Raw genomic sequence first — 15096 nt, forward strand, 5'->3', positions numbered from 1 at the left:
AATGAGGCCAGTCTTCAGTCAGGTCTGCGGAGCCATCTTCCCTGCCCCGACTGGCCCCTTAGGTATTAACACTGATTGCAGATGCACCTGTCATGTCCCCTGATGGCAGTGGGACATGGTGGGTAGGGCTGGCCCGATGCTGTCCCGTCCCCCAGGCTGCTCTGTCCGCCTCCCTGTCACTGTTTTACTGGAGATGGAGAGGCACTTGTTGGCCAAGGACAAAGAGCGCTGGGTGCTGGCTGTGGGGTGGGTGGGGGCGGAGGACGGCTGAACACAATCCTTTTATCCCTCTCGGTCCCCGGAACCTCAAATCCTAACGCTGATCCTTAATCACAGAAGTTAAACAGACTTAGCCAACTCAATTTTCAGTGATAATGAGCATCAGAAATCACATGGATTAATGAGTCGAAAACGATCCCCTTCAGAATAATTTTATTTCTGATTTCTTAACCCTCCTGATACGGGCACCGTGAACAAGCAGTGACAGGGACTGATTTGAGGCTGACTGTCCCTTTTCCCCTGTCTTTGGCAGAGCCACAGATGGGCCCAGCACTGGCTACTACCTGTAGAACCAGGCCTAAAGAGGCCAAGGAAAACGGGAGGGGCAGAGACCCTTTACCCTCGACTCTCATTAAGGATTACCACTTCTCAGCCAAAGGCACAGACTGAAGAAGAAAGGTGGGGGGCCTCTTGAAGATACGGCCCTTTCTCTCAGTTTTATGCTACCGAATCCCCAAATTCCTGCCATGCATCCTTGGTTCCTCCGCTCTCGTCCGTCTTCTGAAGAACTGACTTGTCAGCATTCAGCCAATAACTGGATGATTGAGAACCCCAGCACCTCTTCCGGGACCGACACCAATTAGACACAGCGAGCACGGCCAGTGGGGATTTTAGGGGTGCTACGAAGCCGTGCGCCTGAAAGAAGACAAAGAAAGAAGAGAAAGAGAAAACACGGAAAAGCAGAGAGTGAGAGACTTTCCCATGTGCTACTGCCCGTGTCCGTGTCTGTTTGAAAGAGAACAGAGGTGCAGATTTGAGGGGGTGCCTCTCTTCAAGATGCTAGGCATGCTTCACTTTTCTGCAGCAAACCACACACAGATGGCACTCTTGTATCCACAGGGTTACCTGAAATATAAGTGGATAATATAACATAGTTAAATGCATGACTGTTGAAAAAAATCTGATCAAAAATGGGTTAATAATCATATCCTCAGAAATGACTAGGTCCGCTTAGTGAGCGATTGAGAACACACAGCCACACGGCTCTGAGCAGAGTCAGGCAGGATTCTAGGCCCGATTCCCAGCACTGCACCCCAACTGTCGGACTTTGGGCAAGCTACCTAACCTTCTGCATCTGGAAAATGGGGATAATAATGTCGCCGCCCCCTTGGGTTTTCATGAGCATCTAAGAAGATAGTGAAAACACTGTTTGGCATATACCAAGTGTTCTGTAAATATTATGACTCTCTATAGGTTGGTCTATAATTATATAGAGAATACCAAAGCAAAAGTCCTAAGGAAAAGACTTGCTGGAAAAGTCTCAAACTTAGTTGGCTAGTCATTTCATACCTTATAGACTGTATTATATAACCTGCTGCTTGTGTTGATTATAAACAGCTTATTTCACTCAGCTTAATCCCTAAATGTTAATCATTTATTCAATAATTTTTAAGTAAATTCAATTTAATTATAGAGATCAACAATTTATTTATTTTTTAAATGTTTATTTATTTTTGAGACAGAGAGACAGAGCATGAGCAGGGAGGGGCCGCGAGAGAGGGAGACCCAGAATCCGAAGCAGGCTCCAGGCTCTGAGCCGTCAGCACAGAGCCCGACGCCGGGCTGGAACTCACGAACTGCGAGATCAGGGCCTGCTTGCAAGTGGGACACTTAACCGACTAAGCCACCCAGGTGCCCCTAGAAATTAACAATTTAAATGCTAGAAGTTCAAATAATCAAAGGTCAATTTGTATCACTCACAGACATCCACACAACTATTTGTGTTTCATTTCTGGTGACAGCTAGAATGTTTTTGCTGATGATTTCTGCTTTTTTATTCCTATTTTGTGATGGGTGAGGTTGAGGACCTGGAACAGTTGCCACTGAGGAAGCTGCAACAATGTTTTAAAATTTTCACTGTATCTCTTCTTTTTTTCCTACCACAAAACAACAATGACCACACACACACACACACACACACACACACACACACACAGACTCACACAAAACCCTCATATTAAATTAGTATAATTTTGAGGAAAGTCTGTAAAATAAATTTAACATCAAATCTGGTTTAGTGGAAATCCCTCTAATAAGAAATGAGGTCATGTCTCTTGCAGTGAATCATGTCCGTTAAATTCATCTCATTTTCTGGATGTTTTCCTTCCTTCGTTTGTTTGTCATTTCCAAGTCTCTAATTCTTGTTGATTGTTCAATTAAATGAAATCATTGATTTTTTTTTTTAATTTTGAAGACAGCATTAAACTGATGCTACAAAATATAATCTGTACGGGTGATGTATGAAAATGTTGAATGACTACATTGTGCACCTGAAACTAATATAACACTATATGTTAACTGGAATTAACATAAAAACTTAAAAAAATTAAATAGATTTTTAAACACGCGCGCGCACACACACACACAATCTGTATTAACACAAGACTGCTTTTAACTCTACAATAATTTTTCCTATCCAGCTTTTTAAAAAGCAAATATAATGCAGTTACATTCAGAACTCAACAAACATTTCTAATTGTGATCTCTTCATTCATATGTGTCTTCTTTCCTTTGCCATCTTTCTACTCCTTTGATACTGGGAACAAAATAAGAAAGATGGTTACTCTTTATTATAATATTCCATTACCTAGGAAACTTCTTCGGGATGAAAGGAAATCCTGCTCTTCACATGGATTGGTAACTGATTCATCTGCATACACTTCTCTACCGCTCTCACTTTCCTTTCCTCCAGAATTACACACTGAAAGATTACAACTCCACTTAAATGACTCCCACATATATTCATTTAGATCTGAGAACCAAAATCTCCTCCGTGGCTCTTTAAAAGATCTCTTCTATTCCAAGACCTTGAGATGTGATCCCACACACGGGACATACCAGGATTTTCGGTCTAGAGTCGGAATCAGAGTTATTTTAACAATAGAAACAAACTTGGAAAGCTGCCAGTCGAGCGTGTCTTTTTTACAAGTATGGAAACTAAGACCCAGAGAGGCTGTACTGTCCACAACAAGGGTATTTCATAGAAACATGAATATGTATGTATGGATATACAGCTTAAAATTTTATGAAGGATATTCGGACGAATTATCATAGATCCTAATTAAAAGGCCCTTGAACACAAAACTAACCCGATTTTCTACCAGCTGGCCCTTTTCAATGACCCTCATATTTTTAATCTTAAAGGAAACGCTTGTATCAAACACGACGATTTTATTTCCTTGTTGAGAAGGATGTATTTTCAAACAGCACCTCTTGCCATTCCCAGAATCCACGATCCCGGAAAAGTTAGGTGCTTCCACCCCTGGAGGCACTCCCTGGCCGGGGGCACCTTGAGGACCTGGGCCCTCGTTCCGCACCCTTCTCGGGCGGTGGAAGGGCGGCGGGCAGGGACAGAGACGGCTGCGACCAGACAATGTCCTGCATTCACGGCGGCCTCGGCCAATCACAGGCCGGCGCCTCCCGGCCCCGCGCGGCGCCACCGGCCACGGCTCGGGCCCGAGAAAACCCGGCCTCTGGGCGGCCATCTGCGGCCATCCCGGGGCAGGGCGTGCCGCGCCCCAAGTGCGCCCCGCCCGGAGGAGGGGGCCCGGGGCGCGGGCGCCGCGGCGTCCCCGCGGGACACAGGTCGCGCACGGAGGGCAGGACGCCCCGCCCCCTCCGGCACGAACTCGGCGCTGTCCCTTTAAGACGAGCCTCCTCCCGGGGCCGAGAGGAGCGTTGGCCGCCCCGCCGCGGGGGGCAGCGACATCCGGGCTACCGGGCTGGCGACGACGACGGCCCCTCGGGCAGCTCCCAGTCCCCGCGGGACGCCCGACTGGCTGCGAGCAGGGAGCGCTGCCGGGACAAGGGGGGGGGGGCGGGGCGGGGAGCCTGAGGGGCCACGTGAATCCCCAGCCCCAGTGCACCCCGCCACCGCCCGCCCCCGCCTCGCAGACGCGGGGGCCCGGACGCCGAGGCCGGCACGCGGGTCACGGACGCTTCGCCCGCGGGGCCGCGCCGCGCGCACGCGCGCGCGCCCGCCTCGGGCCCGCCCCACCTCCTGCGCGTGCACGGGGGCGGGGCGCCGGGGAGACGGCCAATCAGCGCCGGCCGGCCAGGGACCGCCCCTGAAGGCCTCGCGGGGGGCCGGCGCGGGAGGGAGGGCTTCGTGGGGGGCGCGGCGCCGCGGGGCGGGCGGGGAAAAGCGGGGGTGCGGGCGGGGCTGGGAAGCTGGGCGCGCTGCAGTCCGGCTCCGAAGCCGGAGCACCCAGGAAGTGAAAGGGACGGGAGCGGCGGGGAGGGCCGCGGCTCGCGCGTGAGAACCGGCGCGGGCGGGCCAGCGGGAGGAGCGGGGGAGGCGCCGGGAGCAGGTGGTGCGGCCGGAGGGGGGCGGGGGCGGGGGCGGGGGGAGCGACTCGGCACGTCCTCGAGCCGGGAGGACGCGGGATGGACGTGCCCGGTTAATAGGCGTAAAGCCGGAATCTGTCAAGGTTTATTTATGCAGCTCAGCGAACTTCGAGAAGTTGTGTGCTTGCGGGCGGAGATAGGTTCCAACGTTCGCCTCTTTCCGATTTATTTATTACTATTTCTTTACATATTTGCAGGGTCTGGTGATATTTGTTAGAAGGGGAAGAGTTGACCACTTAACATCGTATGAGGATTGGGAGAAAAAGAACAAAAGGCATTCAAGATGAAAATTCCACGTGTGGGATCCACTCTAGGGAAAATTTGAGAAAGACTATGTTTCGGCAATCGGATGTGAGCTACTTTTTAGGGTCAATCCTTTTAGGGGAGAGTAGGGGCGGGATTGGCCGGGAGACGCGAGGTCGAGACCCGCCGGAAGGTGACCCTGAACCAGCCCCAGCCCAAAGTCTGCTTTTTCTCACCTGGAAGACGAGAGCAGTGAGCTCCCCTCCCCGTCTCGCAGCGTACGTTGGACGAAAAGTGGCCTCTAAGCAGTTGTCCGGTTGCGGGGTGGGGACCCCTGGGGAGCTGCCCTGGGGCGCCTTCCCCTCTGTGCGCCCTCCGGATGCCGTCTGGTCCCCTCGCAGCCCCCGCCCTGGCCCGAGGTCCGGGCATAGTTAACTAGGGTGCCACAGAAATCTTAACAGTCTGTGTCCTAAACCGAGCTCCGCACCTTTCCTGCACACTTCCCGCGTCTCCCATCTTAGCCACCGCTTGACTTGGCCATCAGCCCGCCGCCCCACCCCGCAGTCATCAAGTCCCAGGGCCCGTTTCCTTCCGTGCTTCGGGTCGTCTGCGGTCGCTCCTGCCGTGCTCTCACTTCCTCCGTGCAGGCCCCCAGCGTCTTCTACCTGGAGAACCGTCCTTTTCTGCTCACTAGTCTTTCGGCCCCGGGCTTTGCCCCTCCCCCATCGCGACACTGCCACCACCAGACAGACACTTTGTGGTAAGGTCAATCCGATCGTGCTGTTCTGGCTGAAATCTCTTAGGGGCTCTCCTCTGCCTTCGGAACAAGTCCTGCCTCCTTAACTTCGCCCCTGCAAGGCCCTCCCAATCCCGTCTGCCCTCTTCATCTCCAGCTGGATCTTTAACCCCCCCGGCCACTCCTCCCACCCTTGCCCCGAGTCCCAGCCTCCCGGAATTGCTTCCAGTTCTCTAAGGTGAGAGTCCTCTCTAGCTTCTGCAACACGGCCCCGGTCTCCTCCTTTCTTGGGAGGTGGCTTCATTCCCTTCCCTCACCTCCTAACCCCAAAGTGAGGGACCAAGTGCACCCCTGCCTTCTCAGGGCGCCCAGAGCCCTGCGCGGCTGTGCTGTCTGTGTGTTGCATCCCGCGTCAGCTCTTCAGGGCGGGGGCTGCGCCCTGCTCACTATTGTTCCCAGTTCCCAACATGGTCCCAGGCAATCCTGGTCGGAGCCCAGTTACCCTTTAAGACTGCACAATGATCAGCGGGGAGACTAAAAGTTAGGGTCGCCTTAGGGATCTACTGAGGGATTTATTTTGCATTGCTGTGTTTCTCAGCGTTGAATTCCTCCTCTCTTAACCGCAAGTTTCACCGTAAGAGTTAACGTTTTTAAAAAACGAGACAATAAATTTTACTTAAACCATTCTGATGGTTTTGTCACAATTAACTATAAATCTCCTTTAGCAGCGATAGGTGTGTGGTTTGTGAAGTGAAATTCTGGAACAGTGGCTCGCTGTTCAATGCAAACAGGCAGAAATGTTCATTTTGAGCCCAGACTCTGAAACTTTAAAACTGAGCTGAAACTAATGCCCCAATAATGACAGTGGAAGGAAAGACTATTATGATGAGAGATCTGCTCTTTGATTATTATTATTAAATTTAAGGACAGCAATTATCAACACGTTAAGAAATTGTCCTGATACTGACTTAAAAAAAAAAAAATCCTGTACTCTCAACATTTTTCTTTTGTTGACTAGATGTCACTGTAACAAATTGGAATTCTCATCTTCCTCGTGCTCACTCAGAGCTGGCGATGCTACATACGTGCATTTAGATCTGTAGTATTTCTAAACACCATCCTGCCACGCACTTTCAATAAAGTTAAACAAGAATTCATTGTTGAGAGATGTAATATTTAGGGGCGAGGATAAGGGAATAAATCTTAACTACTACAAAGTGTTTCCCTTCAGCCTTAACTCTGAAGGAGATCCTTGTGGGTTTTGTCATTACTGTACAACCAGTCTGTTGACTTTGTTACGCTTTGGTGGAAGGAAGTATAATTTAGTAAGAAATAAAATTTTTTTATAAGAAGAAAGTGTCTTTAGTAAAATAAGGCAAAAATAAATGAGGTTATGTAAAGGTAAAAGCGAGTCATGTACTTAAAATATTTGAAGCGGAAGAAAAACATATGCATGACAATTCTTTACCATTTCTGTAGAAAAGTATTCTCCCAGCATGTTTCATATCTGTTTGCAGGACAAACCAAATGATTATTGCAACAATTGATAAGGAAAAAATAAATCCTGGAGAAAGGGCTTCTTTTGTGTATGTAGGCTTGAATAATTTCAAGTTTAGAAAACATTTTAGGCACTGATTTGGTAAAAGTCCTATAGTACACTTTACTGACATTTTACCTGTGGTTTTCAGTTTGAAGCCTTTTTAAAAAAATCTTATTTCCAAACTTTATGGAGTGGTAAATGATGTTTTTTACTGTTTATAGTGAAACTTTTTAAAAATAGTTAATTTTAGGAGTGTATCTACAATGAAGTCCATTTCAGCCTTGTTTAACCATGGCAAACCTGATTAAGTGATCACTTGAAAGAAAAACACATTTAAAATGAGGTCTAAGATTGCCATTTGCTACATTTGTTGGTTTTCACAGAGATTTCAAGGGAACTGAGCATTGAAAATAAACTGCCAGTCTAAAGGAGATTGTAGGTAGTGATGACCAGCACATAACACAGTGGGAAAAGGTTAGGATTTGGGATTAAAAGACTCACGTCCAAATGAGTTGGTTTTATGCCTTCTGCCAAGCTTTGTCTGAAAGTTAATTTCCACATTATAAATTAGCAACTATTTACTATCCCGACCGGCTCACACTGCTGAGGTGAGGATCAAGTGAGGATAGTATTTACCACCAACCTCAAAACACTGGACAAATAGTAATTAGCTTTACTGTTCTATACATTTGCCTTGGACTTGGAGACCTCTGATTTTCATAGAAATCACACACACACGCACACACACAGAGTAGGAAACAAAATCTAAGAGGGAAGTACAATTACGTTCTCATAAACTCCAGTCCCCTAAGTAGGGATTGATGTATACTTGCATTTATTCATGGGTAATAGCTGATCGTAGAGGCAATTGGGGCACCCTGTATAAAAAACAGTCATTGTAGTAAGTGTGTTTGTTTTGAGAGAATGAGCGGGGGAGGGGCGGAGAGAAAAGAGAGAGAGAATCCTAAGCAGGCTCCCAGCTGTCAGCGCACAGTCAGAGGTCGGAGGTGGAGCTTGATCTCAGGAACCCCCGAGATCCTGACCTGAGCCAAGATCAAGAGTTGGACGCTTAAACGACAGCCACCCAGGCGCCTCCATTGTGGTAAGTTTAAGAGGATTCTGGTACAGTCTGGATATTGTTTGGCTCTACATATTAGACAAGAGCAAGGGGGCGCGTGCGTGCGTGTGTGTGTGTGTGTGTGTGTGTGTGTGTGTGACTAATAAAAATGGATAGAGAAAAGTAAGGCAAATATTTAATGAAGTATATACCTCATTCAGTGCTCGCCGTCAAAGATGAAAAGAGGAAGGGGCACCTGGGTGGCTCAATCAGTTAAGCATCCAACGTTGGCTCAGGTCATGCTCTCACAGTTCCTGGGTTTGAGTCCCGCATGGGGCTCTCTGCTGTCAGTGGGGAGCCCGCTCTGGATCCTCTGTCTCCCCCTCTTTCTGCCCCTCCCTCGCTCCTACACACATACTCTCTCTCTCAAAAGTAAATAAGCATTTAAAAAAAAGATTAACAGAGGAATATGTTCTTCAGTGACAGTATTTACTTACTGAGTCATGATAAATCTGAAGGATAGAGGAGCAGCAAAAGTCCTTCCCCTATCCCTGGCTCCTTTATGCAAGTCTGAAATATTTGGCCAGTGGTTCATCATCCTCCCAGGTTTGACTGAGAACTTACTATGTGCAGGAGGCAACCGTGCACGCTGTATAGATGGCCAAATGAATACAAGATGCATTTTCTCTCAAGAAAGCTAACATGGAGTTATGAGGAAGAAAAAAGAGGCAAAACCCTAATGCACCTGTGAGTGAGCCTCCATTCTTTCCATGGAAGGGGACCTGGGTGGCCACTTGCCCAGCCACTTCTCTCTGGAACCTTCTAACCTCACCAGCAAGCAGAGGAGGCGACTCCTGCCTGGATACAGCACTCTGTCTCTCCCATTGTACCATTACAGTCCCATTCTCTTGACTCCTAAAATTTTTCAATGTTCTAAAGGTGCCCCTGAAAATAGAAATCTCCCTGGGAGGAGCATAGATGGCATCCAAAACAGCTTTGACAGTTTTGCCTGGGAACAGCCTCTCGGGCTCCATGTCTGTGCTGGTGTGGCATTGAGCTTCGGGACTCCAGCCTCCCTTCTCAGGCTGCCCGGACTATTCATCTGCCCCACCTGTTTTCCTAGTCTCTCAAGGAATTTGGCTGAATTCAGGACAGCTTGGGGGTCAACTCAGTACTAGAAGAAAAAGCAGTCTGAAGGTCAGAAGACTAAAGGTCTTTTTGACTTTGGGCCATTAAGACCTTCCATAGACTACAATTTCCACATTTTTATGTAAAAGGAGAGAGTGGATTACATTCCTATTCTGCTCCGGTTTCTCCCTTTCCCTGCTAACTTCTCCCCCAATACTTTTTACTCAAAAGGTGAAACACCCCAAACGCCCATAGATGAATGGATAAACAACATGTGGCATATGCATACAATGGGGTATTGCTCAGCCTTTAAAAGGAAGGGAGTTCTGACACATGTTGCAATACAGATGAGCCTTGAAGGCATTATGCTAAGTGAAATAAGCCAGACGCAAAAGGAAATATTGTATAATTTTCCTTATATAAGGTATGTAGAGAGGTCAAGTTCATAGACAAAATAGAATAGAAAGTAGAACAGAGGTTCCCAGGCACAGAAGCAGAGAGGGAATGGGGAGCCGTTGTTTAACTGGTACAGATTTTTCGTTTGGGAAGATGACAAAGTTCTGGAGAGGGATCGTGGTGATAGTTGCACAGCAGTGAGAGTATAATGAATGTCACTGAACTGTACGCTGAAAAGTGGTTAAAATGGTACATTTCACATTGTGTGTATTTTGCCACAAAAATATTTTAAGGTTTCTTTTTTAATGTTTATTTTTGAGGGGGGTGGTGTGAACGGGGAAGGGGCGGACAGAGAGAGAGGGGAACAGAGGATCTGAAGCAGGCCCTACGCTGACAGCACGAGCCCGATGCGGGGCTCGAACTCACAAACCGTGAGATCATGACCTGAGCTGAAGTCGGATGCTCAACTGACTGAGCCACCCAGGCGCCCCAACATTTATTTTTATTTTCTTCTTAATGAATCTCTACACCCAAAGTGGGGCTCGCACTCACAACCCCAAAGGCAAGACTGACATGCTCCACTGATAGCCAGCCAGGCGCCCCTACTACAAAAAATATTTTAAACAGACTTGGAAGCCCACAGTAGGGCTGAAGACCTGTCTCATGCCTTGCCCCTGACTTGTCTGTGTGGCAGTTGGAGTTTGACCCACCTTCAGTCTCTCCCTGTGTGACACCACCCCCCCCACGCTCCCCCCCCCCCCCCAGCCTTCTGCAGGGAACCCTCCTCATTCTCCAACACGCACACTCCTGGACGTGGTCCGCTCTCTGCATCCCCCTCCCCCCCAGCTCTTCTCCAGCAAAACTCTCTGCCTACAGTGGGCGGCCACCACTCCAGAGCTGTCACCCCCGCCCTGAGCCTCGTTCTGCCGTGTTCGTGGGGGACACTGCCGGAACCACCCCACTTCTGAAGTGCGTTCACGTGCAGCCCGCGTGGGAAGCACCCACAGCCTCCATCGTTCCCCCGTGGCTTTGATTTTTATTACACCTGCTCTTCAACCTCACCGAGACCCCCTCCCCTCCGCCTCTCCCCCAGCACGCCTCTGTCCTTTGGGGGTGTCACCCAGATGTGTGCCCCGGGGCCGTGACACTCTGGCTTACAAACTGCAAGCCCAAGCGAGCCCCCCCACCCCCAGAGTGAAGTCTATCAGCCCTTTTTCTACGAGGCCATTAATGACTTCCTCCCACACTCTAGAACTGCAAGCTCTAAGCCTCGGGCCGCGTCACTTTCGGCCTCCGCTAATGCCGTGCAACAGAGCACTGCCTTGTCGTGTTCCCGCGTGGCTCCGCATGAGTGACCCTCATTTGGCACGGCCATTCTTGCAGCCCTGCAAAAGTGCCACGCTTCCTCGGGTCCCAGTTTCTGCACCAGCGGGTCCCACTGCCTGGCAAGCCGTTCCTTTCCTCTTCTTTGTCTGACCCCGTCCTATTTGTTCTTCCCGTCTGGGCTGGGCCTCGTGTGTGAGAAAGCATTGGCGGGGCCCTCCCTCAGGCGGTGGGAGGAGGGGGTGTGTGCCCATAGCACCCTCTGCTTATTCCCACTGCTGTGATCAGATCGCAGTTGCCCCAGATGTGCCGTGCACGGGGCAGACGCGGTGACTTATTTCTTATGGCATCCTCAGAGTCTGATGCCGGGCCCAGCGCGAGAAAAGCGGTTGACAGTTGGTCACTGAGGGGCGCCTGGGTGGCTCAGTCGGTGAAGCATCCGCCTTCAGCTCAAGCCACGATCTCGCGGTTCGTGGGTTCAAAGCCCCACATCGGGTTCTGTGCCCACAGCTCGGAGCCTGCTTCGGATTCTGTGTCTCCCTCTCTCTCTGCCCCTCCCCTGCTCAGGCTCTGTCTCTCAACAATAAATTTTTTTTTAATTTTTTTTTAACGTTTATTTATTTTTGGGACAGAGAGAGACAGAGCATGAACGGGGAGGGGCAGAGAGAGAGGGAGACACAGAATCGGAAACAGGCTCCAGGCTCTGAGCCATCAGCCCAGAGCCTGACGCGGGGCTCGAACTCACGGACCGCGAGATCGTGACCTGGCTGAAGTCGGACGCTTAACCGACTGCGCCACCCAGGCGCCCCGTCTCAACAATAAATTTTTTAAAAATGTTAAAGAAAAGAAAAGAAAAGAAAACTGGTCACTGAATATACTTTTAAGAACACGTGGTTATAGGTTTGGCTTAATACATGATCATTTGGCTTACACTTTTACTTCCGTGATGTTATTATATTCTTCTAAATATCAAATTTTATGTTAGTTTTTCTTTTTACCAACAACTAGTTAATTTTATATGTTTATTTATTTTTGAGAGAGAGAGCATGAGTGGAGGAGGGGCAGAGAGAGAGGGAGACACAGAATCCGAAGCAGGCTCCAGGCTCCGAGCTGTCAGCCCAGAGCCCGACGCGGGGCTCGAACTCACGGACCGCGAGATCATGACCTGAGCCGAAGTCGCACGCTCAACTGACTGAGCCACCCAAGCGCCCCAATAGCTAGGTAATTTTAAAACTTTGTACATCAACTAGAATTAGCTTTGGCTGCACTTAACAGAAAATCCTGAGATAACATTAGCATAAACAAAAGAGAAATTTCATCCCAGTTCTGTACAAGTTCAAGCAGAGACGGTGTCGGGCTGGCGTGTGTCTCACTTCAAACCTTCAGACGACGATTTTCTTTCACGTAGGCCATCCAGAGGCTGTGCCGCTCTCTCTGTGGTCTGAGGTGGAGGCTAGACTCAAATTCTGGGCAGCAGAGTGGAGGAAGGAGTAAAGAAAGGGTGAAGGGCGCGCACCAGGTATCTTTCCAGAAGTTCCTCAGAAGCTCACATCCAACATTTTTGCCTACACACTGTGTGGCTGCACGGGAGGCTGAGATACACAGGCTTTATTTTGAACAGCCGTGTGCCCAGCTAAAAATGCCATCGGTATGGAATAGAAGGGCCAATGAGTACTGGGGGCCAGCAGAAACGTAGGCCACCCTGAGTTTGGAAAGTTTGAGTTTGAAAACTTCGTAATATGTCAACGTCGTAATCCAGATGAATCTAGATTCGAAATGTATTCTTCCCAAGTCTTAATCTCCTGAGTCAAAAGGTCACGACAGTTAGACTCAGGAGTTTTTACAGCAAGCAAGTCGCTACATTGCCAGGGTTTTCCTGTTACCAGGTAATGTCAGAAACCCGTGCTATTAACTTGCCCTTGGGATGAGGCTGAGAGAAGAGGTGATGGGGGACGGGAGTGAAGGGTGTGAGGAGAGTGCAGGGCTCAGCAATGATAGGGAAAGGACCGCACACGTTAACACGTCTAATACGACCTTGAGTCTCACGGGCTGGATTTGCTCTGTGCTGGGTTTCCCCCTGGGCTCCCTGGGGAGGGTTCCTATCCCTCCTTCGTCAACCACCTGCAGTTCCACCAGGGAAGCTGGAGGCCCCTAGTCCCCCATGGGCCACCATGGATGCCGCTTCGGGACCCGTGCCAGCGGCTGCCCCTCTCCCGTCGCCCTGGAGGAGGACTCCTCAAAGGCCACAGAGCGATCTCTGCAACAGAACTGGGTGCACGGGCTGCGTGCTCGGGCCTCTGACAGTGCCCGGGACCCCGGTCTGCACTCCAAACACCTGCTCTTGCCGCCCCCAGGCTGGTCATCGGTCATCCACAGCCCCTCATCCAGACGCCAAGGCCTGCGCTCAGCTAGTCTCTTTTCCATTCTCACGTCAGTGCTTCTCTGTGCTCCTGCCTTGCCTGTCTGGTCTTTACTCCTCCCTCACGGTCCCTTCCAGTGTTCTTGGAAACCCTCACTCCTCCTGTGGCTTCATCCTGTTTTCATTCTCCACACCTCACTCACTGTGAATCAACTGCCCTGCGTAACCTCTCCCAAGGGCCAGCCCTTCGTCTCTCTTCCTTGGCTGAGGACACTGCTCCTGGCTCAGCACCTCTGTGGGCTCCTTCCTCTCTTCCCACAGACTTGCCAGAGCCCCCTCACGTTGAGCAAGGGCTCCCTGTCCTGTCTGCTCTACCCCTTTCCTTTCTTTCGTGGCCAAAGAGGGAAATCTACAGAATCCACCCCTCCCCCTTTGCTTCCCCAGCGCTGCATCTCAAGTCCCTGTCGTCAGGTTGTACCTGCCCCGTCGTTATGAAACTAAGATGTTGACATCGCCAGCGGCCTCCGGATTACCTAATCTGATGAAGGCGTCGGATTCCTTGATGGTAACCTGGCACTAATATCATTGCCCTCTCATCGAAGCTGTCTCTTGCCTTCTGTCATGCTGCGTAGTCTGGCTCTTTTCTTACCTGTTCTGACCACTCTGATCAGTAGTAAAGCAACAATGCTAGTAGCAAATACCTAATGCGCGTGTATTTTGTGTCAGGCAGAATATAAGGTGCTGGGAGACAGAGCGGGAGCAGGGGAGGGGCAGAGAGAGAGGGAGACACAGAATCCGAAGCAGGTTCCAAGCTCTGGGCCGTCAGCACAGAGAGCAAGGCGGGTCTTGAACTTGTCAACTGTGCGATCATGACCCGAGCTGAAGTCGGATGCTTAACCGACTGAGCCACCCAGGCACCATGGAACATTTTTAAAGTATGCAAAGGTAGAGATAATTGTGTAATGATGCTCTCCTCCCCCCAGGCATTTATCACTCAGGCCCGACAATTACCCACTATGGCCACACCCCCATTTCATCTGTACCCCACCATTCCACGTGTTCTACTCCCACAGGATTCTTTTGAGCAAGTGTCAGAAATTATATCGGTTCGTTTGTAAATATGCCAGTATATATTTTTAAACTATAAGGACTCTTTAAAAAAAAAAAAAGCCTTAATCCCAAATATATTACTATATCTAAAAATATCCAATCAGATCAAATTTCCTCAATTGTGTCATAGATTTTTTGAAGAATTAGTTTGTTCAGATCAGGATCCAAATAAAGTCCACAAATTGCACTTGGTTGATGTGGCTCTTTAAACCTCTCTGGGAGCGCCTGGGTGGCTCAGTCGGTTAAGTGTCTGACTTCAGCTCAGGTCATGATCTCATGGTTTGTGAGTTCGAGCCCTGAATCAAGTTCTCTGCTGACAGCACAGGGCCTGCTTCGGATCCTCTGTTTTCCTCTCTCCCCCTCCCCCCACGGTTCTCTCTGTCTCAAAATAAATATATAAATAAAATATGTAAATAAAAAACCCCATTCTGAAAATATCTTCTTAAAAATTTTTTTTTTAATGTTTATTTATTTTTTTGAGAGGGAGCCCAAGTGGATAGGGGCAGAGAGAGAGGCGGACAGAGAATCAAAGGGGGCTTGATCTCTCGGGGCTCAAACCCATCACCAGTGAGATCACA

At 49.4% G+C, this 15096-nt stretch overlaps 2 long non-coding RNA genes across 2 annotated transcripts; one reads left to right on the forward strand and one right to left on the reverse strand.

Moving 5' to 3' along the window:
• Window positions 1-415: 415 nt before the first annotated feature.
• LOC109495997 lies at window positions 416-5753 on the reverse strand. Its single transcript, XR_002151740.3, has 2 exons — window positions 5106-5753; window positions 416-1125 (listed from the first exon to the last, which is right to left on the reverse strand). It is a non-coding gene; the product is annotated as an uncharacterized LOC109495997 (long non-coding RNA).
• Window positions 4442-6290, forward strand: LOC111558546. Its single transcript, XR_002739512.2, has 2 exons — window positions 4442-4534; window positions 4824-6290. It is a non-coding gene; the product is annotated as an uncharacterized LOC111558546 (long non-coding RNA).
• Window positions 6291-15096: the final 8806 nt, after the last annotated feature.

Source organism: Felis catus, chromosome F2 (assembly GCF_018350175.1).
Source record: "Felis catus isolate Fca126 chromosome F2, F.catus_Fca126_mat1.0, whole genome shotgun sequence".
Taxonomy (NCBI): domain Eukaryota; kingdom Metazoa; phylum Chordata; class Mammalia; order Carnivora; family Felidae; genus Felis; species Felis catus.